Below are 23,484 nucleotides of genomic sequence, written 5' to 3'. Positions count from 1 at the left end.
TCAATCTTCCTCCTCGTAGTGGACTAGCTTTGTCCTTTTGTCCTCTCTCTGATGGTTTCTCTGCAGGGGATATACAGGGTATAACCTCACAGGGGAGGCTTCATTCCCTTATAACCACCATTACCTTTTCATGTCTCACTTGTGCATAATTGTTTTCTTTGCCCTTATGAATTAAAATATTATTGTCATTACAGTTTAAGGGAATTTCGGAAGGAAGAGAACTTGTTTCTCATGGTATGCTTGCCCTACAGAGGGGAGGGAGACAGGACATGTATGGCCTCACCTGGAATGTTTTTCACAGTTGTGGTCATCATGTGTTTGGAATCAGTCTAGAGAAGAGAAACCAGATGCGTTGTGGGCCTTAAGCAAATGGCCTACACTGACTGGCTGAAGGAACGGAATGATTGTAGTCTTGAACAGAGAAGACTACGACCTGGACCTGGAACAAGTATTCAACAACCTCAAAGGCCCAGAGGACTAAGGTAACCCCAGTGGAATTCTTCCAAATGAGCTGTGAAACATTAACTAGAGGGTACAAGTGGAAACTGCATACTGTACACAAGCATTTAAAACTGAGAATAACAGGCACTTCTTTACCCTGAGTGTTGTGAGGGGATGGAACGAGCTACCCAGCCATGTCGTTGAAGCCAAAATCCTGGATTAGATACTTTGAAAGAAATCTGGACAGGATTCATTATTTACTACCAAAAGTGCTGGAAAACCAGAATAGCCTCCTTTTGCTTGTGACTTTTCATCGCTTTTTCTCTCCTCATAGAACACCTGCAAGCAAGAAGCAGAACCAGCCAGCTAATTTCATCAGCTGGTTCTGGTATATCCAATAATGTGCTCCAGTGGTTTAGAGCCATCAGCACATATTTCAGAAAATTATTTATTTCAATAAAACTAAGAATTATACATGCTTCAATCTAGATAATGCATCAGTTGTGTATATATAATCCCTATCTACATCAAGTACCTTTGTTTATATCTATATGTACTGTACTGTTTATGCTTTTAAATAAGATTTGATGTTCCACTGACAAGGGGATTTTGTCATGCCCTGTTGACAGTTATATTATCAGAGAACCTTTCTACTTCAATTCAGTAGCAGTCTCTGGAATTTTCTCCTGCAGCTGGAAGTGCTGTAATAAATGAGTACCTCTAAGAGCTTTCTAACATGCAGAAATAATAGGTTTGTAAGTTTTAAAAAGGGGTAGAAATGGTAGTTGCATAAGACAAGCTGGTAAAACTAGCTGAAAGCAGAAAATGAACCTGAAAATAGTTTAAATGTACCCCACACCACATTAAATTGATGTGCGAACATCGTCCTGAAGTTAAATGTCAATTGCAGTCCTTTAGGCACAGGATATGTTAGCTCTTATTTTCCCATTTTCTATGAGAAATTCCACAATAAAGAAGAGGTACATATCTGGCAAAAAAAAAATCTATCTTTAGGCTAGCATTAGTCAATGCGTTGTCTTTTTTTTCTAGCTCCTTTTTTGGTACAGGCAGAAAATAAATTCTGTAAATTCTTCAGGTTGAAAATCAGACGATGACTTAACGTAATGAGCATGAGATTTGGTCACTGCTGGCCTGTCTGCATGTCCAACTTCAGAGCCACATAGTAACCCTCTCTAGATAGCACTGCGTTGTGCCTCACCAGAAGACTACTGCAGGTCTTCCCGCTCTCAGAGTTATCCAGGGGGTGACATCACCTGTAGCACACTCTGTGCCAATGATCCCTGTTACATGGGCCCATCAAAATAATATTAAAGTGTGTTCACAAGTGCGTTTACAGAGGGGTCTTGCTGTATGAATGAATATTTCAAGGGCTATTGGCTGCCTTATTCTTATCACCAAAATACAAGCAAATCCATTACAGCACTTGTGGGTCAGCAGTATGATTTATGATTCACTGTCATAGCTTTCTGGTCCCCTTAAAATAACATGTCTTTATATAGTTTCAGGCCTCCTTCCTACCAAATGTTACAGCTTTGTAAATATTTATTGAAAATTCCATCCCAACTAGTATTTGCTATATCTTTACATATCTTTATGAACTGTCAGAATGGGCAAATTATTCATTGTGAATTTTGTTTTTTATTTTCTATGAGGTGCATGCAATTTAAGAAATAAGATAAAAGGAACATAAAGCTAGTCAAGGAGAAATACAATCTAGCTTTTGTAGTACATCCTACTGTTCCAACTGGACAAAAAATGTCTTCTAACAGTTTAAATTAATAAGTAATTTCTGCATTATATGAATACAATGCCTATAGAAAGTCTACAGTCCCCTTTTTTCACATTTTCTTGTATTACAGCATAGAACCATGATGTATTTAACTGAGAATTTTAGTCACCAATTAACACAAAACACTCTATAATGTCAAAGTGAAAAAAAACATCAGACATTTTACTAAATTAATTAAAAATAAAAAAACAATAATTGAATGCATAAGTATCCCCCCCAGAGTTAATACTTGGTAAGACCACCTTTGACAGCAATTACAGCTGTGAGTCTCTATGGGTAGGTCTCTATCAGCATTGCACATCTTGACACTGGAAATTTTGCCCATTCTTCTTGACAAAATTGCTCAAGCTCCATCAAGTTGGATGGGGACTGTTTGTGAACAGCAATTTTTAAGTCATTCGACAGATGCTCAATTGGATTGAGGTCTGGCCTTTGACTGGGCCACTCCAGATTTTCTATAGGAACTGCACATTTGGTTTTGTGTGGACTGGTACATGAATTTTAAGTGTATACTGTATATACTGTACAGTAAATGTACTTTACCAAATTTCTTGTATTGCATTTTATATGTAGTGTTTTGCAGTGACTACACGTGAAAGCTTTCTGCCAGTGCTGTTTCAATGTTCCATGTGTTTTTCTGCCACCACACAATGGTGTGTGGATGATAACCAATTGTTGTTACTGTACTGTATATATACTCAAAATATCACAGCCCATTTAATGACCATTAGGATATTTTAGTTCACATACAGTACCACTAGCAAACAAACTGATGAATGACAGCGTAGAAAAGGATAAATAATTTCCACAGTGCTGCCAAATAGACTATGAGGATTATAGAGCAATCCTGAATGTGAATCTCCTTTACACAAACATCCCCTTACTGTACGTCAATCATGGTGCAGGTTTTCACTATTACAACTTGTGGCTCATCAGCATGGTACTGGAGCTGGACAGGCTAGGAACCGCAGTTGTAAGACACCCTAGTACTCTGTTCCATGTGATCTGTTATTTACTTCTCTTATAATTCACTGTTCCCTTTTATAAAGTGTAAATTTAGAAACCAACATAGGATGATTTGTTTTGGCATGCTGCAGGGCATTCTAATGCTTTCTCTTGCTGTTATAGTTTATGCCATTGTGTACAGCTGATTTGCCTTTCTGGCTTTGCAGACAGCGGGGTATTCTTCTGTGATATTCCAGGCCAGTGCTCTGTGACCTGGTGGGCTGCCAGCGGTATAGTGCCAAGCTGGTCTCTGATGTACACGGTGGTCCTACATAGGGATATCCTTCTCTTGCCAGTCCTTGGCAGCAGAACAGTTTCTATTGCCGCCACCACTCCCCAGTCGCAATGTATCTGCAGTTTGCCCTCTCTGCTGGCTTGTATCCCCATTCCTGGACACACATCTCCTTCCAGTCTAAGGCCTTGTAAGCTTGCCCAGAAGCCTGTTCAAGAGCCAGTTAATGGGTCGTGCAGTACAAATGACAGATATCCTGGATTACTGTTAGTATATTTGCAGATAAAAGAACCATCTGCCACTTTTGTTGTTTTATTACCATAAGGACTAAGGGTGAGAGCTAGGCAATTTTACTATGACCATTACTACTGTAGTTATCTAAGTGATGCCAACTGAGCATATACAGTAGCTGTGTTTATATGTCATGCAATTCTGTAATGTACAGTGCAGTGTGCTTATACTCCCAATCACTAATTCAGCAACAAATGGATAGCAATGCAAAAGCAAGATATTATTGCTGATTTGTAACACTTTAGAGTTACTTACATAAGAAAAAATAACCTACATTGACAAAATGATTACAGAGATAATTTTGTCCAGATTGCTTTTAATTGCTAATGAGTTTGTAAAGATGTATCTAGAGCCAGTAGAGAAGCTATTGAAATAATTAATCCACTTTGCATTGAAAGGGACACATTGAATGACATTACTCAGCTAGTGCAATAGAGAACACTCTAGAAGACTAAGTTTCTAAGTGTTAGCAACAGGACTAATTCCACCTAAAGCAAGTTGAAGAAACATGTTCTCTTTAGGCTCACCTGGTTGAGGTTTTTGGTATGTAAAGGGAGTTAATAAAGGTGGACACCGGTGGTTGTTTTAAATTAGCCTTAGAATATGTGAGCATACTGGAAATTGGAACATGTTAAGATCATGTTTTGCTAGACACCAGACAAAACATTTTATCACAAATAATTATTGCTGCACGGATTAGATTACCAAGACACATTCTGGAAGGAGAGATGCTGTGATGTTTCAAAAATAAGCTTGAAAAGTGCATGAAGAATGATGAGTATTGAATGGTCTTTTCTCATGATAAACCTTATGTACTTATTAAATAAATTATTTTGTCACATCAGGTGCAATGTCAGGAGTTGTTCATAAGTTGTGGCATCTAAACAGAGAAACCTGATCATGCTTACTTATTTTGACTCTTATTTCCTAGACTTAAAACAGTAGGTGCATTTAAAGCTGTAGCCACACTGAAAACATCACCACGGAGGATACTAACAGGAAATGTACAGTAGGAGCACTGTCATTAGCATGCGGATGCAGTGTTTGTGAATTTTTAATTCAAAGCTTGAAGGTTGTCTGATTAAAGAAGAAAGGAGTTCTTCCGGATTGTTGCACAGTTCCGCAGGGTAGCCCTCCCTTCAGTTTCTGAGCTTGTAACGACAGAAAGATGAGTTGCAGTATCTCTCTGTCCCCGTTGCACTTGGCACTAATTGGCGGAGAGCTGGCAGACAGGCCGTCGTGTGTGCTGAGTCAGACAGCCCTGCTCAGGCGGCAGTGAGCGATTTACTAAGGTACAAATTAAGGTGCATTGATGCTGTCTGCACTACAGCCTAACCTTGGGAGTACTTCATTCTCAGCTTGCTGTAGCAAGAATCGACACGGGATCTAAATTTAAACACAGGTGCAATCATTCCGAATACCTCCCTGCCCACCCCAAACCCAAAACACCCCAAGCAAGTGTGGTTTTTCCTCTTTGTCTTTTTTCTAAGTGTTTTTTATTCTACACAGATAAGCCATTTGCAAACAAAAAGTCGACAACGGACTAGAACAGAGGAAGCAAGGCTTACGTCAGTTGCAGGTTGATGGCTCTAATGAAAACCTTTGACCTGTCTGAGCAGTTACGAGTCTGCTGTGATCATTCTACTGAGCGATCATGGTTAGACACATCACAGCAGACTCCAGCTCGACAGAATATAGCACTCAAATAGACACAGACTGTTTTTGAGAGGTGGGAGAAGGATGAAAGTGAAAGACAAGCTATAGACTTTCTGGATGGTGCTGCTGTGCATATCAAGGGAAGCCTCCTTTAGTTTCTGCTGCAGAAAGATTTTATTCATGAAGTCTGAACCTACTGTAATAAGGTATTGAGATGTTACTAGTTCTCAACAGGGATGGAGGAGAAGAACATACGTACATATACAGTTGATATGCGGTATATATATATACAGTGTGTTGTTTCATATCATTGAGTAATAAAGTGTAAGAACAGACAATAATCACACTAAAGTGGAAAAGGCAAAGTGTCAGCTTCCATTAGATGTTTCTACTGACAGTCAGTTCTTATTCTTAGAAAATGTGTGATGATATTTTTAACTGTGACAGAACAACATCTACGCCTCAAGGTCCTCTGTGCTGTGCTTTATCCATGCCTTTCAGTCATCCGATGCGAATATATGAATTTAAATGTTTCACAAAGACAGTGCAGCACTATCTTTGTACAATATAGTATGTACAGATGGCTTCCCCTTTCACACAGGCTTTGTTTATTATTATATACACACAAGACAGCACAGAGCTCCATCCTGTGGTCAAGATCTGGACTTCCTCTCATTAAAATAAGCACCATGCAACATGTGGAGTATACCGTATGTGAGCTGCAGAAGGGTGGGTGAGCAGAGAAACCTTCAGACATACATTAGTGCAAATAGAGGCCCTGCAGAGCGGTTTTGTTCTCTCTTATACTGTGAGTCTTCTAATTGCTGGTTTCCCAGCTAGCAGGCGAGGCCCAGCACTGAGAGAGAGAGAGGAGAGAGCAGGCAGGCTTGTGTTCACTCTGCCTGTGACCACAGACAGAGCGCAGGGGGTGTGAGAGGCGACTCCAGAAAGGGAAAGAAGGGAGGGAGCGCCTCTGACACCTGATTGATTGCCATCCCGCAGTCAGCGTTGGATGCTTTCATTTTCCTCCCCCCCTCCCGCGGCAGTAATAAAGGTAAATGTTTAATGGCCTGCGTTCAATAACCACGCGTGGCCGCCCGCTTGGGATGATGCAACATTATCAATTTTTATCTCCTCGGTTTTACTGGCTGCTGAACATAACGGATGGGACCCTGTTTCTTTCCCTGCTCAGGGCTTAACACTTCCTGAGCTGGCAGATTTTCTTTAAACTGAAACAAAGAAAGAAGAACCGAGGCAGGAATAACAAAACCAGCCCCTGGCTTGCTATAGATGAGAAGGGCACCTTTCCTTTAACCATCAACCACAAGGGATAGTGAGACTAGGCTGCTGCTCTTCTTCGTAATTCCTGTACGATTTCCACCTGCATTTTGCATTATATGATCAAGTTACCTGACACAGCTTCTTTGTTTCCTTCTTTTATGGGTTTGAAGAATTTGTATTTGAGGGCAGTTTGAGAAAAGATGTTAATGTAATGTTTCTTTATTAGCCCTATACAATTTCTTGCATTAGGAATTCATCTTTTTGCATAACCCAGCTTTTCTCCATGGAGACACAGACAGGGAGAGAAGCTCGGGGTCAGAGCGCAGGGTCAGCCATTGTATAGCACCCCTGGAGCAGTTAGGGTTAAGGGCCTTGCTCAGGGGCCCAACGAAGTAGGATTCCTCTGCTGGCCGTGGGATTTGAACTGGCAACCTTCCAGTCACAGGCGCAGATCCTTAGCCATCGCTCCAGCCCAAAATGTACTGCTAATATGACTTCATCAATAGACTAAAGATCGTATCTTACTTTTGCAAAGGTAATGAAAAGAACCATGTTTGCACAAACAGAAATTAAACAGAAGGTTCGTTTAGGAGAGATAAAGAGGTATTTGCTTAGAGAACATACTGTACATGGGTACGCAGAAAAATGTGCCCAACCTGTTTAAAGTGGACCCACAGAATCCTTCAAGAAACATTTTGGATGATATTTTGAGACCAATGGATCAGTAGCAGCCAAAATAAAGCTATGGACTGAATGAGCACTCAAGCTCTTCATTGTTGTTTTACTGAGCAGCATATTCTGTTTAAAACTGGTCAATCCTGCAGGCTAGTACATTTATCGCCCTTGGCTTACTGAATATAGATTTAGCAGACTTGTTTTGCAGCTGGATTAATATACAGGAGCTGTTATTACCTGAACCATTTTGCAGAAACTTGTAATCCAGTGGATGCATGGCGCCTCTTTGATACCTTGCAGTGCTGGGGCCCTGGATTCTGTTGGTGTGGTACTATCTGCATGGAGTTTGTATGCTGTGCTCATGTTTGTGTGGGTTTCCATTGGTTGCTCTGGTTTCCACAGTAAGGAACAGGATTACAGGAAAACATGCTTGAACAAAAAGAATGTAGACTTACGGTTCATTAAAAGGTGCTTGTGACAGAGGGCTGGCATTGAATTTACTGGTGCAATCTCAAATAAAGGACTTGTATTTTATTAGCAATGTTTTTATATTCTTATACCCTGTGATTCCCAAAGACAAAAAGTCAATGGTGATATTTTATTGTCAGGTTCTTCATCACCCTAAGGGTATTTGTCCTAGGACATTGATCACTTTTCTCTCAAGCCTGATGAGCCACAGTCCTCTGTGAGACATCTAATTACCAATAACCAAGTAAGAATCACTTGTAGCACCCAGATAATCCACCAATTTGCTTGAGTCTCACCACACCGATGTGTCGTCCTGACTCATTAAAAGTCAGTGCACTTCCTCTGCTTGCTGTGGTTTGTTATTCTGCTGAGTGAAGCACAGTGGAGGTGCTCATTGCGATGCAGGGCAGCGAGCCCAGGAGAGAGGCTGCTGCTGAGCCAGTGTGTGTTCAGGAGTCTGGGAGGTGGTGTGTGTTTACGTATGGTGGGGGGGGGGGGGGGTTGGTGGGCTGCTGCGATCTCAAAGTCAGCTCAGCCTGACCTCTCAGTGCAGGTGGCCCTCCAGCTGGCACTGGGCAGGCAGAACCCTGGCACCCTGCCAGCCTGTCTTTAAGCAAAAAGGCAATGCAATATTAAAAAAGCAGTTTGTGCAGGAGCTGTGGTAAAGAAACATTGTCCATAATCCTCTAATAAATGTATATATTTTCAGTGTTCAGTTATTATTTCAATAATAATAATAATAATAATAATAATAATAATAATAATAATAATAATAATAATTCCTCTCATTCTTCTTTCAAGCTTCAATACCAATTTCAAATGTCAGTACATGTTTTATTTTTAATATTTGCAGCAATCATTTATACTTAGTGGAAGTCCCGTGCATCTTTGGATCTAGGTTTGTTAAATAGAAACACTACATACATTCTTCAGACACAAAACCTGTTGTTGCCCTTTGCCACATCAACGGAGCATACACACGTATGGATTCCCATAATTTCACTTAGTGGCTTTGGAAACAGATTGATTGATTTTACTGATTCAAAAGAAAAAGAAAGCTGTGCTAAATATTAATGGAGAAATAATGATCCAGGGTACTCTTGTGCTAGAAACATTTCTTGCATAATGTAGATGGACAGGAAGGTCACCTTAAAAAGGCAGAGCTGTTGCACGCAGGCTTACCTACTCTATATGCCACACGGCTTTTTCCAAGCTGGAGGATGGCTGTGCTTCACGCCCTAAAGCCAGAGCTTCCCAGGAAACCTTTGAGAGTATGAAGGCATTATTGTGTGTCAGAGGCAAGGGGTCACACAGGAGGCACACACATCATAATTGCCTGGGACCATTATTGTGATCTGTGATTTTAAAATCCGCATCTATCTTGTTATTTCTTGAAAATAATATAATTTGAAGAGGAAAAAAAAAACATTGCCTGTGCATTTGTTCCTCAGCTCTTAGAAAACTTTATTGTCATAGAATTCCCTAAGGAAATTGATTTAGTGTAGTAGCAGCAGGGAGTTTGACCTTCCAAACACTTGCTTTCTCTGCAAAAATGTGTTATCTGTAGAAGCCACTTCTTACTCAATTAAGAATTATTCCTCTTAAAAGAGCAGGTTGGATGCCTGAGTTGCTCACTTTGATTTGGTTGACAATACACAGCAGATTTATGCCAGTGAGAAAGGAGATTCTACAGATACCTTTGCCCCGTCTCTGCACTTTCTCTCCGTGCTCCATAAAAAATGACATTTTTCTTCCATTGAGGTTCAAATTGACTTTATATAGTTATAAAAATACACATGGTCTTGTGGTGAGGCTGTAACTTCTAACCTTGTTTGACAGAGATTGGGAAGCTAACTACTTCGGTGCTTAGCTGTGGTGTATTTAAAATGGAGAGCAGGAGTCACTTCTTCCTACAAAGGCTTGTGGTTATGTGGGAAAACTGGATGAGGTCCTTAGGCCAATAGGATACTAACTACAAAATGTAATAGATGGGCGAAATGGACTCGCTTTGTTTATGACCTTTCCTCTTATGTTCACACCATGGATGTGTGCTGCATTTTGAGGGAAATTAAGGTATCACTTCTCTCTTTGCTCTTGTGCTTGCAACAATTCCCAATTCCTATACTTATTCTAGGTATCCAGCAAATGGGTTCTGAATTTGTCCAGTAAATTACACAAAAATAAGACTGGTTGGCCACTGAAGATCTCTCCAAAATCTCTAACATAGCATTAATAGTTTCTATAAATGCACTTTGATTACACTTTGACCCTGGGCATTCCGTGATAAGCCATGACAAATATTTCTGAAGGAAAATTTGTGGCAGTATTGGTATACCCATGGTCAAGTGTAATAAAGTACAGGGAACACAATCTGATTCCACAGCAAAGCCACATTAAAAGCACTGAGGTTCTGGGGTAAACTTCCATAAGGCTAGTTATCAATAACAGCGTACAATATACCTCCGAGGAACCACTGTGTGCTTGAGAGTGCTCTTTGGGGAAAATGAGATATCTGTTGCGTTTAAGTGGAAACTTTAATACCCCACCAACATCAGCTGTTTACAGTATAATGAGACCAGAGTCTGTGTATGATGTCCATCAGGGCATCTGTACATCTTGATCAGTCCAATCATCAGTGGGTTTTTTATTTATAACACACTAACTGTGATGAAAGCACACCTGCATAGCAAACTGTAATAGAAGAAAGGAGAAATGCGTTACGGTACTCTTCAGTGGAGTACAGATTTAAAAATCATGCTTTTACGCTTTATAATAGAAAATGATAATTATAATAATAAACCTGTAAGCATCAAACACACTGGTCTCTGCCTATTAGCACTGCAGCTACATGAGAGCCATCTTTGCTGTGTACATCAAAGCTGATGGCAGCGAGCAAGACAATAAGATGGCACAGTAGAACTGCATTAGGCAAATTTGCGATAAAGACATCATAGGTGCAGCTGATTACTCATACGGTTATTGTGCACAATAATTGTGCGATTTTATTTCTACTTTTTTCGCATGTATCCTCCCTATGAAACATTTTCCTCCATGAACTGTTATTTACCTCCAGCTCTTTTTGCCTAAAGTGACCTGTGAATCTAATGTCAGATTAGCCAAGATCAGCTCAATTTCTTCTATTGTAAGTCCATCTGTCTTGGCATGGTGTGCGCAATTGGCTCAAAATTGAGTTTCCGACTCTTTTTCTCCACCACCCCTCAATTCTATTTCTCTCACCGCCTACATTTGTTCTACTCTTTCTGTCCCCTGGCCTCCAGGGGTGTCCGTCTGTTGCTGCACATTCTAGGAGACGAGGGATTAGAGTGATCCTGTCCTCGAAGACTAGAATTCTGCGTCTTCCCCTTTTTCTGCCACTTCTGTTATATAAGAAGGGTTATAATGTTCCTCTGATGAACCTCCTCATCATGTTCTGACTTTCCAGGTTACTGTATGGCTTTCTAGAGAAAGCACTGAAATCAAGGTTTAATCATGTTTTTTCAAGCTTTTTAAATACAGGCCAAGGAAAAGGCATGATTTGTAATTCAGTTATGTATCTTCTGTCGGCAGGATGTTTTCACTTCTGTTCTTAGAATTCAGTAAAGTAACTTTTGTGGGTCACCTTCTTAAAAACTCTTTAGGTTATGTATATTCTCTGGGGGATTTGAATAATTTAGAAATGTGTGATGTAGTACGCATGTAATGCTTTAAGAATGAAAACGCATATTGACAGCTTTACTGCCGAGAGACCTCAGTGGCTCTCTAATAGTCACTTCTGCTGTGGGCTGCATTGCCTGAGGCTATTGAGTGAATGCCGGTTATAGTGGACTGCTGACCATGTTTCTCTTCAATGGCATTCATCTATAAGCAGTTCTAGAGACAGAAACACAGGCATAGCAAATCATTAATATTAATAAGTGTTACGAAAACAAACGCAGACACTGGAATGTAAGTACCCCTGAAATAGGGGCCCCTGAAAGGGTCAAAGGTACTCTTTCACACTGTGGGCAAGGTCATCTGCCATAGCTGGCTGGTGCCTGAGCTCTGCCAGGGTTAGGGGAGACTGGATAAACTGAGATATTACTGTATCAGTGACCCCAGTTGCACACTAGGTGCCAGTGCGCCTACAGTGTTATCCATCGGGAATCGTGCAGTATGGAGACAGCAGACAAGTAACGTACGTGTTTCAGAGGAAAGAGGGCTCGGTTTTCTCCCTTTCCAAGCCGAGGTGCAACTGAGGAAATTAGTCATTAGTGGTTAATGCTTTGACAGAGGTTACAGTGTCATGATCGTAGGCCCCTCCTCTTAAGGACATTCCAGCCCTTACTTGTATACCTTTGATTTCCTGCACCTGCCTCCGGTTCCAGCCCCCTTCCTATAAAAACCAGACACTCCCACCATTCCGGGCTCAGCTTTGGAAGACGAGATCCTGGAAGCCCGCCTACCAGCGAGTCCAGGAGATGCTCGACGGCATCGGCTTCACAACGGCGTCCTGACCATCTGGGTCCGGGGCTGGGAGCGCCTGGTCCCGTAACCCCTATCATTCCCCCAACCCTTCACCAGATCCTGCTCCGGCTTTTAACATCATCTTGTCTCCATCATGGATGAATTACCCGGTTCTGGACATTTGCATTCCCTGGATTTTCTTACGGACACCCTTCGGACTAGTTTGCCTTGGCCATGCCAAGCAAACCTTGGACACCCCCCCTGTTCTTCTTCCAGCCCCGATCCAGACTTTTTCCCCGTGCTTGTCTCACTCCCCTCCTGAAGAATGCTCATGACTTACAGAAATAAAATAATCAGTAACCTCAGTTGAATAAAATGTACCATGCGCTCACAGAAATTTCTTTATCATTTGTAAAACTATTTTTTTAAAAGAATGCTTAAGGCTGATCGTAGTGAAGAGTGATGGAGGATCAGTTAAGATTTCCACCTCACCGTTGTACTCATTGAGAAGGTGCTCAATGCAGCAAATAATTACATAATTATAACAAATACATTGTTTTCTCTTTATAGTCTTTTCACCATTATTTTTGAAAAATGACAAACATTTCTATGCCTGTTCACTTGTATCACGATAAAGTAGCTACGCACCATGTAGTCTGGAAAATTAATACATGTTAAGAATGATAGTCTTCAGCAGGAAAAAGCCATAATTATTTATGTTACTTACTTTTTACAGTTTCATTGTTTGTGCACAATGACATGATGTGAGGTACAATTTTGAATGATGAACAGATCTGCTAATGTGTCAGCCACCTCAGGAGATGTTATTGCAGTTTATGTAAGGGATTTCTCCAGAAGTTGCACTATTGTGCAATCATTACCAAATCGGAAACCACTCTTCACTTCCCAACCTTAACAAGAGGATCCCAATGTTGTCTCTGTGTTCTTGCTCCCATACCTTATTGCCGGGACGCACTGTTGCTGATATGCTGATATCGGTTGGCCTTGAATTTGTCATTTTATTTACTTTTTGCAGGCCCTGTTTCCCCCCTCCAGGCGAATCTCGCCAGGAAAGACTTGAACCACTGCCAGGCTTCTCTGCCTTATTAAACTGGCTTTGTTCTTCAGCTCATCTTGGAGTAAAGGGCTTTCAGGTTTTTTTTCTTTTGTGAAATAAATAGAATTGGCCTCAGGGCTGGCCAGAAACAGTACCGGCTTTTCATCATGAATATGTAGAAATATATGAAATACGGATATAGAAACATAAAACTCTCTATGGTTTTAGGGGAACTAATTATTATAAGCTACATTACAGTATGTCCCATTATTCCCTGATGAGTTTTTTTTTTATTTTAATTTTAGAACTTCAGTATAAAACATTTAAAACAAAAGCATAATGATTATTCAAACTTGAAGGAAGGAGTTTTCATTTTAGTTTGTTTTAGACATAAATTCAATATTTCTTTGTGTAATTGAAAACTGAAAAGAAGTGTTGAAAAGAATGACCAAAAGCTGTAAGACTCATAAATAGACAGGCACTAGTTAGTATTAACATGGCAAATGCAAGCATTTTGAATTGAAAGACACAATGGAGTGCAACCTTTTCTCTTAACTGCAGCTCACTCTGAGAGCGCTCAAACACCCAGGCTACAGCAGCCTAGATTTGTCTTTAGGTTCTGTTGTAAAACCCAGAAGAACATATTGTGAAGCACAAATCTTACATGCTGCCTCAGAGCTTCAGTTATGTCCCAACCCAAGAGACAGCTCTTGACCTCAGGAACAGCAATTCTCAGTGTCACTTCATAGACATTTAATTAACACTCGATTAATCCCTGTTAGTCTTTAAAGTAAACACTTTCTGACTCGTTGTATTTATGCTTTGAGGAATTTTACGTTAATTATGTTAAACAAGCACAATTTCAGAACCAATCCACACATCAGTTTTCTAGTACAAATTAAGAAAATTAATGTCAGCTTTACTATTATTACTAGCAAGTTGTAAAGATTTCCTCATTATGGATTCACATGGTTTTAGATAAACCTGCTATGTGTTTTTAGTGTTGAGATTTCTTGAGGATTTATGATTATATTCCTTGATTATTCCCATGTTGTTTAACTGTTTAGGTAACTTGTTTTTGTGCATCCCGATCCCAGAGTACGGACACTTCACCCTGTGACTGCCCTGGGTCAAAACGCCAAAGGAAAATCAACACTCAGCCTCCACATGTTTTGGGACTAGAAGATTCATGTGTGGCAGGGGAGCAAAAAGGAGAGATCTATTGCTTTAATGTAAATTCAAAGTGACGGGTCAGAAAAAAGGTTTAGTCCTCCATTTATCCACTCAGGGAAATTGATTCCAGCACTTTTACTGACATGTGCCTCTAAAAATGAAAGGCACAGGAAAGGGTGGATTGATGTCAAAGTTATTTTCAATCCACCGCTAACATCATAAATTAATTTTTTTCAGATACTTACCGAGACTGCAGAATGGAAATGCTTGCTAGCTTCTTTGTTTGAATCAACAGTAACATACAAATCAAAGAATACAAGTGGAAGCTATGGGCAAGGCATCTACCGCTACACAAACATTTTCAAATCCAGAATGGGAGAGTTTGGTTTTTAGTACAAAGAAGGTTTAAAAGCCATCAACTATCTTAGAAAATACTTTTATTTTGCTTCTGCTAATTGGTATCTAAGATGTATATTTTTTTGCTTTGATTTCTTGGAGAAGTCTATCAGTGGCTCTATTTAAATGATAAGAGCTTGTAACACATCCGCAGAAGAAAATAAATTCATACATAAACAATTTACATGCTGCTAAGTATTATGTAAACAGCAATGGTTTGTGCATAATTAAGCACCACTGGAAACAACTGCATGTAAACCCACAGAATTAAACTAATCCCCACTCTTCCTACATACTGTACATATGGTGGGGAGAGGGGTGAAAAATTTGGAGGTGGCCTTAATCAAGTAGCAGACAGATAATTGTTTGTGTACATACTTTCTAGAAGCACTGCAAAACGTTTTTTCTGTCCAAAGTCCTATATATTCATCCTTAAGCACGTGTTAAAAGTCTAGATAAAATTATCTAGGGAGAAACAAAAGAAGAATTACTGCAGTGGCAGGGAGAGAAGGAAAGGCCTGCATGTTTAATTACAGTGTGTATTGTTAATAACAGCTTCTGTAATTAAAAAGATGACATTTACGCCCTTTCAAATAAATGGATTTAAATGAAGCCATGGAATTATACATGATGAAAAAATAGGCAGCAAAGTGGATACAATAGTCATATCTTCTCTAGTTAAAGAATGTGAAACTGGAAGAAAAATTGGTTAATATGGAAAAAAATAACTATTATTTTGTGCCTTAGTGTATTAATTAAGACATAGACTAGGTTCACTGTGACAGATTTTTAGTGTGTCTGTCTCTGGAGAAGTAAATGAAAGGATGTCAGATAGTTACAATATCTTATACTGTAATGTTGACTGAAGAAATACTGCTTAAACTGCTGTCCACTGTGCTGTACATATTCTCAAAATATCATGTCCAACATAATTATGAATTTTGTCATATTTACTTCCACGTCCCCACTTAATATGTGCAAAGCCTGACAAATCTGTCAGCCTTCAGGAACATCTCGCCTTCTGACGGACCTTTAGCAAAGCACTGTTTTTGACAAGCTAGTAAAAGCAATTGTTCAGTGGGAACTTAAAACCTAGATTTATGTTATTGGAGGAGGGTTCCCAAACACAGGTAAAAGGAATTGTAAGAAACTCATTGATCGCTGTTCCCATATACTGATTTGTGGATGTAACTCAGGGTATTTGTTATCAGTGCCATGAAATGTCCTATATTAAATTCTATATGAGACAAGCCCACCAAAATGAAATTGCTATCATTTCACTTTAATGCAATCTTTATCACCCCCAGCAATCCACAGGTGCAGCCAACAAAAATTATATGACTAGAGAACTGGTCAGTGTTGTGGTTGGTGCGCATACAGTATTTTCGATCAGAGAAGAATACAGCAGCACAGGTGCTTTCGGAGTGATTCAACCTGCCAGTGAGCACTGGGAGTGTAGATGTGTGTGTGTATGTGTTCTGGGGAGGGCAGTATCATACCTTTTGTTAACAAGCATGCATTCTGAAAGGGCCACAGAATTAGAGATGTGCTCTGTCCAATTACAGCGCCTACTTGTTAGAGTGACAGCAGAATGGAGTAAGAGACGTGGGATGGATGAGATTCAGCAAAAGCCTGATCATCATTCTGCTCTCTCACCGCTCCCCTGCTGCACCAGTGCGGGGGAGTCACTCCTCTCTCTCCGATGGCTCCCTCAAACACATTAGTCACGCCGTTCCCACTTCTGCACGCTGCCGGCCATGCATTTCACATGTCAGCTCTTTGTTTCCCGCAACCTTTAACAAGCCAATTTAAAGCAGAATTCAGGGAGATGAAAAAAAGAGAAGTGATGAGGAAAGGCAGGTGGAAATGAGGTATGCATTGAGCACTTTTATTTTAATAAATATTCTTTGCTTCACCATCAGCGAGAACCTGCTGGTATCACACAAGTAAGCACATGTGGCATCGCAGACCAAGAGCAGCATAGCAGGCAGCATGCTTAACCTGGAGTGGAGATTATGGTTTGGCTCTCATTTCTTTTAAACCTCCTATACATTTGTGTCTGCACTGGAGTTAAACAGCAAATGACCTTTTCTTCCTACAGCTGTTTAAGTAATTTCTCTGCAGTGTTTTTTTTAATTGCTCACGTTTTCTCAAGATTTTAATCTCATGTTACTTAGAATTCCAGCGCACTCGCTGTCAGCGTAACAGGGGCTCACAGGCTTGTATTCCAGGCCGGTTTCTGTCCGACATTACTCATGCCACCTCCAGCTCCTTGGGAACATCTGTCAGCTGCGTGTGATGCTAAAGTATGGATTTGCAGGACACAAATGATGAAAGGGAGAATCACAGAAGCACTGCTTAGAGCAGTTTAGCAACACAATGATTTTCGATTTTCATCCTTTTCTGAGCCCTTTCACAAAATGTTCGACCACAATGCTGCAGCAGTACTGAATTTCCATCCTCTGCCAGAACTTTGATTCACAAAACTTCCCTCAGTACTGGGTTTTCCTTTTAAATATTCAGGTAGAATAAATATCTGTCAGGATGTCCTTCTAATACTGCCACCCAAGCTTTAAGCTTTCCATCAGCGTTACCCAGGGGAGGCATGGAAGAAATCCAAATCTCCTAGCTGCAAGTCTTTCATTACGCATTAGTATCGTTTCCCTTCTTCTGTCTCTGGATGTTATTTATTTGCTTTGCTGTTGGCTGGAAACCAGCTGTTGCACCAGTGTAATGAGACAGAGCTGAGCTGCTCAGAGCACATTGAAGGTACAGGCTGGCTGCTTAATCTTTACACAAGAACAGCATTTCCTCAGCACGTACTGTAGCAGTGTGGCTCTTGTACTGTGGTTTATTTTTCTGGTTTGAAAAACATTGAAAAAGTGTGACACGGTACACAGGTCTTGTTTTAGTATTTTATTATGGAATATTATTGTAATGGATTTTGAATGGACTTCCTTGATCTCATTTGTTGCATTATGACTAACTAATACCTATGAGCTTGAAGAGTCTATTTAGAAATTGTCTGGCTTCTAGCATTCATAAATGTGTTGCTTACATCTGTATTTCTGGCTATATAACAGTAATCAAATGTTACAAGAGCTGCCCAATAATCTCTATTGACCAATAAATGTAGGCAATGTTTTAACAAAAAATAATACATGCTCTAATTTTCTGTCTTCACGTGCTGTAGGCAACCTCATTTGTGTGTTGTGCTAATATGGAATCAACACTTCTTTGCACTGAAAATATGCAAATTTTTATATGTACAGTAAGTCCATTGGCCCAATTATAAAGCTCTTTCAGTCCATACAAGAAAGGTGTCATTACAGTATGTATATACTAATACTAATAATAATTATTATTGTTATTATTATTATACACTAACAATACACTGAACATCCAACAGCTTTGCCTTTTTAAAGTGACCTTCGTGTCAGTCTACAATATGCAAGAAATGTTTGGAGCACTGCAATATTCTGGATCATTATTTCTACATTAATATTTAGCACAGCTGTCTTTTTTAAAATCAGTAAAATCAATCAATCTATTTTTTCCATAGCCTCTAAGTGAAATGAATGGGAACTCGTATGTGTGTGTGCTCAGTTAACAGGAGCAAGGGGCAAGAACAGATTGCATGTCCAAAGAAGCACAGGACTCCCACTAAGTATAAATTATCACTCCGAATATTAAAAATAACATGAACTACCAAACATTGGCTTGATTTTGAAACTGACAATGAAGTTGGAAGGATGTCAAAAAGGGTAGAATATTGAGAGGAAAAATGATAACTATTAGTATTGCCTAGTAATTATTTTTTAAATTAATTGTTCTAATACTTTTAAACGGTTGTTGATTCTGGGGTCCTTTCATGAATAAGGGTCTCCCAGTCAATTAAGGTTGAGATCTCAGATTTACGTATGGTGATTTTTAGCCTAAGTAAAAAAAAAGCATTGAAATTTTTTCATTTTAATTTAATGTCCTCTTAGTAGCGTTAGTAAACTGGAAGCTTGTGAAGCAGCGTGTCCAAAATGTTTGGAAATCCCAGTCCAGTGAGCATGTTTCAGCGGTGAGCAGTGTGTTTCTGGCCTAAGAACCATGAAACCACCATTGGCCAGAACAATCCATAGATCTCAATTCTGTTCAAACCCATTGAAACATGGAGATCAATTTACACAATTCACACTGCTGCTTTACCTTCAACACCACTTTTACATATTAAAAAAATCTGTTTGAAATCCAATTTATTACTGGGTGAGGTTCCAAATATACTGTGAAGTTTTAAAAACGCAACAAACGCTCTTTATTTCAGAACTCATTTGTTGTGTTTTTATTACCTCTCAGTATATTTTGTTATATTTTGTTATATGGATATTTTGAGTGGGTGATATAAATAGCTCAGGTATGGATACTTAATGAGAGGACACAAAAATCACAAGGGATTGTTTTTCTGTACCAAAAAACAACCTGCCTTTTTTCTCCATGTGGGACTTAACAACATAATGTTAGTTCAGGTGGGTAGCTGTGTCAGCATGCATAGGCTGCAAAGGAACAAGTAATAGGTTTATTCCATGCTGGAAAAAAGAAGAAAGAGAACACAACGTTTCGGCCGTGGAGCCTTCTTCAGGTGTCAGCATGGAATAAACCTATTACTTGTTCCAACATAATGTTATGTTAACATAACAGATTTACAGAGGGATTTTGTCAGAATAATGCTCAGATAATGTCTGTAGTCATTTTCAGTGAGATTTTTTGGGGGAGCACAACTCCAGGCTCCAGTGTTCTCCAGGGTGCTCTGTGTCCCAGCGTCTCTTGAAGTCACTGGAGAAAGGTCTTCCTTCGGTTTTCAGTATGAAGAAATCCGCAGAGTTTGAGTTTGTCCTTTACAACACACTCATGCATGATCTGTTAAAAAAAGTCTACTTCTGTAGACAGGAGAAGTATGGGAATGAGTCGGAGTGATGGCACTGACTGCTGTGGAAACTGTGAGCATGAGCGATATACAGGAATGATGATGGATGGAAGCTGGAGATGGAGAGTTGGAAAGGAAGGTCTGTCTCTGGCCAGAGAAAATGCCAAGAGAGAGAAAAGATGAGCTGAGAGGTGCTCAAGAGGCCAGACATTTATATATAGGAGAACAGAAGCAGAATTAGAATTTGTGCCCCTTCCAAACTTTTTAAAAATTTCATATAGGGTACAACATTTAATTGTAGACTTGACCAGGGTGTGAGCGATTAAAAAAATGACAACAGACATTGGAATTAAACTGTTGTCACAATAAACTGAGATGTTTAACCTGTTTTCTTTGCTCTGTAATCACTGTATGAAAACTAAATTTTAGGATGCTCATTGGCAGCCACATGTTGTCTCTTTCATGGGAATTTTCCTATCCAACTAAATGCACACTTGCTGTGTCTCCTGTCTTGTTCTCTTTGTGCGATTTCAAGGCTTTCACTGGCTTGTCTGTTTCTCTTCAGGAGATTCCTCCTCTGGGAGACTTTATCGTCTTATTTCACCTGGCAGCCTGCAATGTCAATTCCTCTCATCGATTTTCTCTGTCTTTTTGTTTCTGCTGATTGACGGGCCTTACTGGAGAGAGATGTGAGGGCTCATTAAGCTGACAGGTCACTCCAGATCTCACTCACAGTGATAGTTAAATGGCTATTGGGCAACACATCAGTAAGCCTTTCACAGGCGGTGGATAAGCCAGGGGATGGAAGAGAGTTGGTGAACCTGTTCCAGAACAGAAACAAATCTGTAGTTTCACCAACATCAGTGCAGCGAAAGAAAAAAACCACAATCAATACTGCAGTGTAGCTGTGATGCTTTTTGAGGATTAAAACGTTTCTGTTACCTTGTATCAGCTTGTCTACTGCAATAAAGCAATCTCAGGAGGTCCCAAAAGTAATTTAGTTTGCATACATTGAAAGTCCACTTCTGTAGACAAATGTTAAAAACACATCCTTGAGTCCATGAGTTTTAGAAAAATGACTTTCTACAGCTGTATATATCATTCAGAGTTAATAATTTTTTGAAAGATATGAATGAATTATGTATTCATTAATTATTTAACCAAAAACAAATTCTTCATAGTATATTAATAATAGTTCAAATTTATTCATAAGTATTTTTCAAGAAACCCAAAGCACTTACTTATGGTAAAACACAAACAAAATAACTGACAGAACACCATTTCAGTCTGAGGTGCACTTCATCACAAAGTGTGTTGTTAACTGTACTTAACATTGGTGTTCAAAACCTAACTTAACAGAGCTGAAAATTGACACAGCCTTTTATTACCTTGACACAGACATTAAGGTTTTCATACATAGTCTAATAATCGACTCAGGAGGTGTGTTTTAACACAGCTTGTAGTCAAGTTTCTTTTCTATTGAAAAGTGAGTGCACCCCACGAAGTCTTCAGTTTTATTGACACAGCAATGACACCTTGTTTTTGTGCAGCACATTTTTACTGCAATAGGGGTACTCTATCTCCTACTGCAGTGCAGCGGGCTCTGGGGTGGCAGTAGATCACTACGTAGCAGTTTAGGTGGAAAGTGAAAATTACTGAGCTGTTGAAACTAGATGGATGAGATACGGCTGGCCAGACAGTCTAGAGTGGAGCCTAGGCACTGCTCTATAGCTGGCATCTCTTCTCTAGTGAATAAAGTCATGCAATTCCTACTTACCACAACTGGTCAATACACATTCTAAAAATAATGATATTCTAAAAAATTATCAAAATAATAAAAAAATAACAAATACACAATAATAATACTTTTTAAAGGCATAAATACCACATTCAAAGCAGACTGGTTGTGGGTTCAGGTCACAGTTGTAGACTCTGCTGTTGTACCCTTGAGAGACATACTGGACCTTCCCCTGTAGCGAGCTGTATACTGTATGTGGGGACCAGCTGGCCTGAGGGTGATCCCTGTGATGGCACACCTCAGGTGAATCATGTCCTCTCTAGTCTGCTCAACACTACAGAAACCAGCATAAGCTCCTATGGCTCTGATCTGGACTTTACTTTTTTACATACTGTTGGTGCTTATAATCCTATATGGTCTATTTTAGCAAAAGTAACATGGGGAGCTGTGGATAGGGTGAGCATACATCCTGCTTTTAAGGGGGCTAGTCTATATTTAACTTGTACTGCACACGCAAGTAAGGGGCTGCTTGCTCTGTCTTCGAACACATTATGTGCTGTATCTGACCATGTAGGCTTCCTCACATCCCCTTCTTATCCAACAGCATCTCCTAATGGAGATGGTGGTTCAGTCAGGTCACTCCCCCAGGAGTCAAAGGTTGGAGTCCTGCAGTAAGACAAATGGTGAATCTGTAAAAGCAAACACAAATTTGGCACACGTGCTGATGGGGCTGTGGATCCCATTAGGGAAGACAGGTGTGTTTTTTTATATCATACAAGTGGATGATGATGTTAGTGCCAAGTGGTAATATGATCTCCATCTGCCTTGTCCCCCATTTGTTAGCAATTAGTTACTTAATTTGTAAAAATTTGTTGAGTGAATCAGTTTCAGTTCCATGATACAGTACATTGTTTTTACTGTAAAGTTGTTTGAATGGGATAACTTACTTTATAGCCCCCCTTTATATTCATAGGGTAAAGTCACAGGTTTGCACAAGGCATGCAAACACACCAGGGTCTGGGCTTTTATCTCCACCTGATTCAGCCTATTTTAGTTTCCTCATGGTAAACAACCACAGTTGAGATGAGACTTAACAGGATTCGAGACAGGATTTATATGGGTATTTACAGTATACTGTATGTACAGGTATAAATGTGATTTTGTCTGCCTAATGCATTGTTGAATTAAACTGGGCATCACTGATTTCAACATGTTTTAATATGGTCCAGAACCTTTATTGAGGTTAACACCAAACAAACTGAACTGGGCCTTCATGAGTAACGTTCTCTGAGTTCCAGGTTTGCCACATTAATTACATCAAGGTACTCAATTTATGTTCCAAACAGTTGCCAGAGTGAAGCGATGGTGATGGGGACTTCCCTTAAATAAATTGTTAAACTTTAGTCACTTTCCTTCACTTGAGAGGAGTAGCTCCCAGCAGGTGAGGAGTGACAGTAACCTCACCTGATATTGTCCCGGGTGAAAGAGAAAGGCTGAGGGCCGAGGGCCAGTGAAAAGGCTGGCCAAACCTGTAGCAGGAGTAGCCAGTTTGCTCTTCCAGATCCCCATCTTGGGCAGCAGGGGGGCTGGTGGGAAAGGTCTGGGCACAGAGACGTCCTGCTCACTCCTGTTCAGGGCAGAGCTGAACAGTATAACTCATGTAAACAATGTTACAGGGTGCAATTTGTGTCCACTGTCAGTTTAAAGATCAAATACAAAGCTGGCAATCTGCGCTATTTGTAGTCTCTTATATTGAATTATGCTACCATACACAGAGTATGCCTTTTTTCATTTTGTGCCTAGGTGCATAAACCTTCATGCCTTGCAGAGAAGTTGAATATTAATACCACTCACAACAAAAACTTTTATTTATATAAAATTTATTTTAATAGAGCTCTTTTTTGGC

The 23,484-nt window shown here is 39.8% G+C and overlaps 1 protein-coding gene across 1 annotated transcript in view; it reads left to right on the top strand.

The window, feature by feature from the left end:
- Positions 1 to 23,484, top strand: part of ntrk3a (neurotrophic tyrosine kinase, receptor, type 3a) — a 272,491-nt gene that overhangs the window by 170,013 nt on the left and 78,994 nt on the right. The window lies entirely within an intron of this gene.

Source organism: Lepisosteus oculatus, chromosome 5 (genome assembly GCF_040954835.1).
Source record: "Lepisosteus oculatus isolate fLepOcu1 chromosome 5, fLepOcu1.hap2, whole genome shotgun sequence".
In the NCBI taxonomy this organism is placed as follows: domain Eukaryota; kingdom Metazoa; phylum Chordata; class Actinopteri; order Semionotiformes; family Lepisosteidae; genus Lepisosteus; species Lepisosteus oculatus.
Note: the sequence above shows the minus strand (reverse complement) of the source record. Positions and strands in the feature narration are given on the sequence as shown.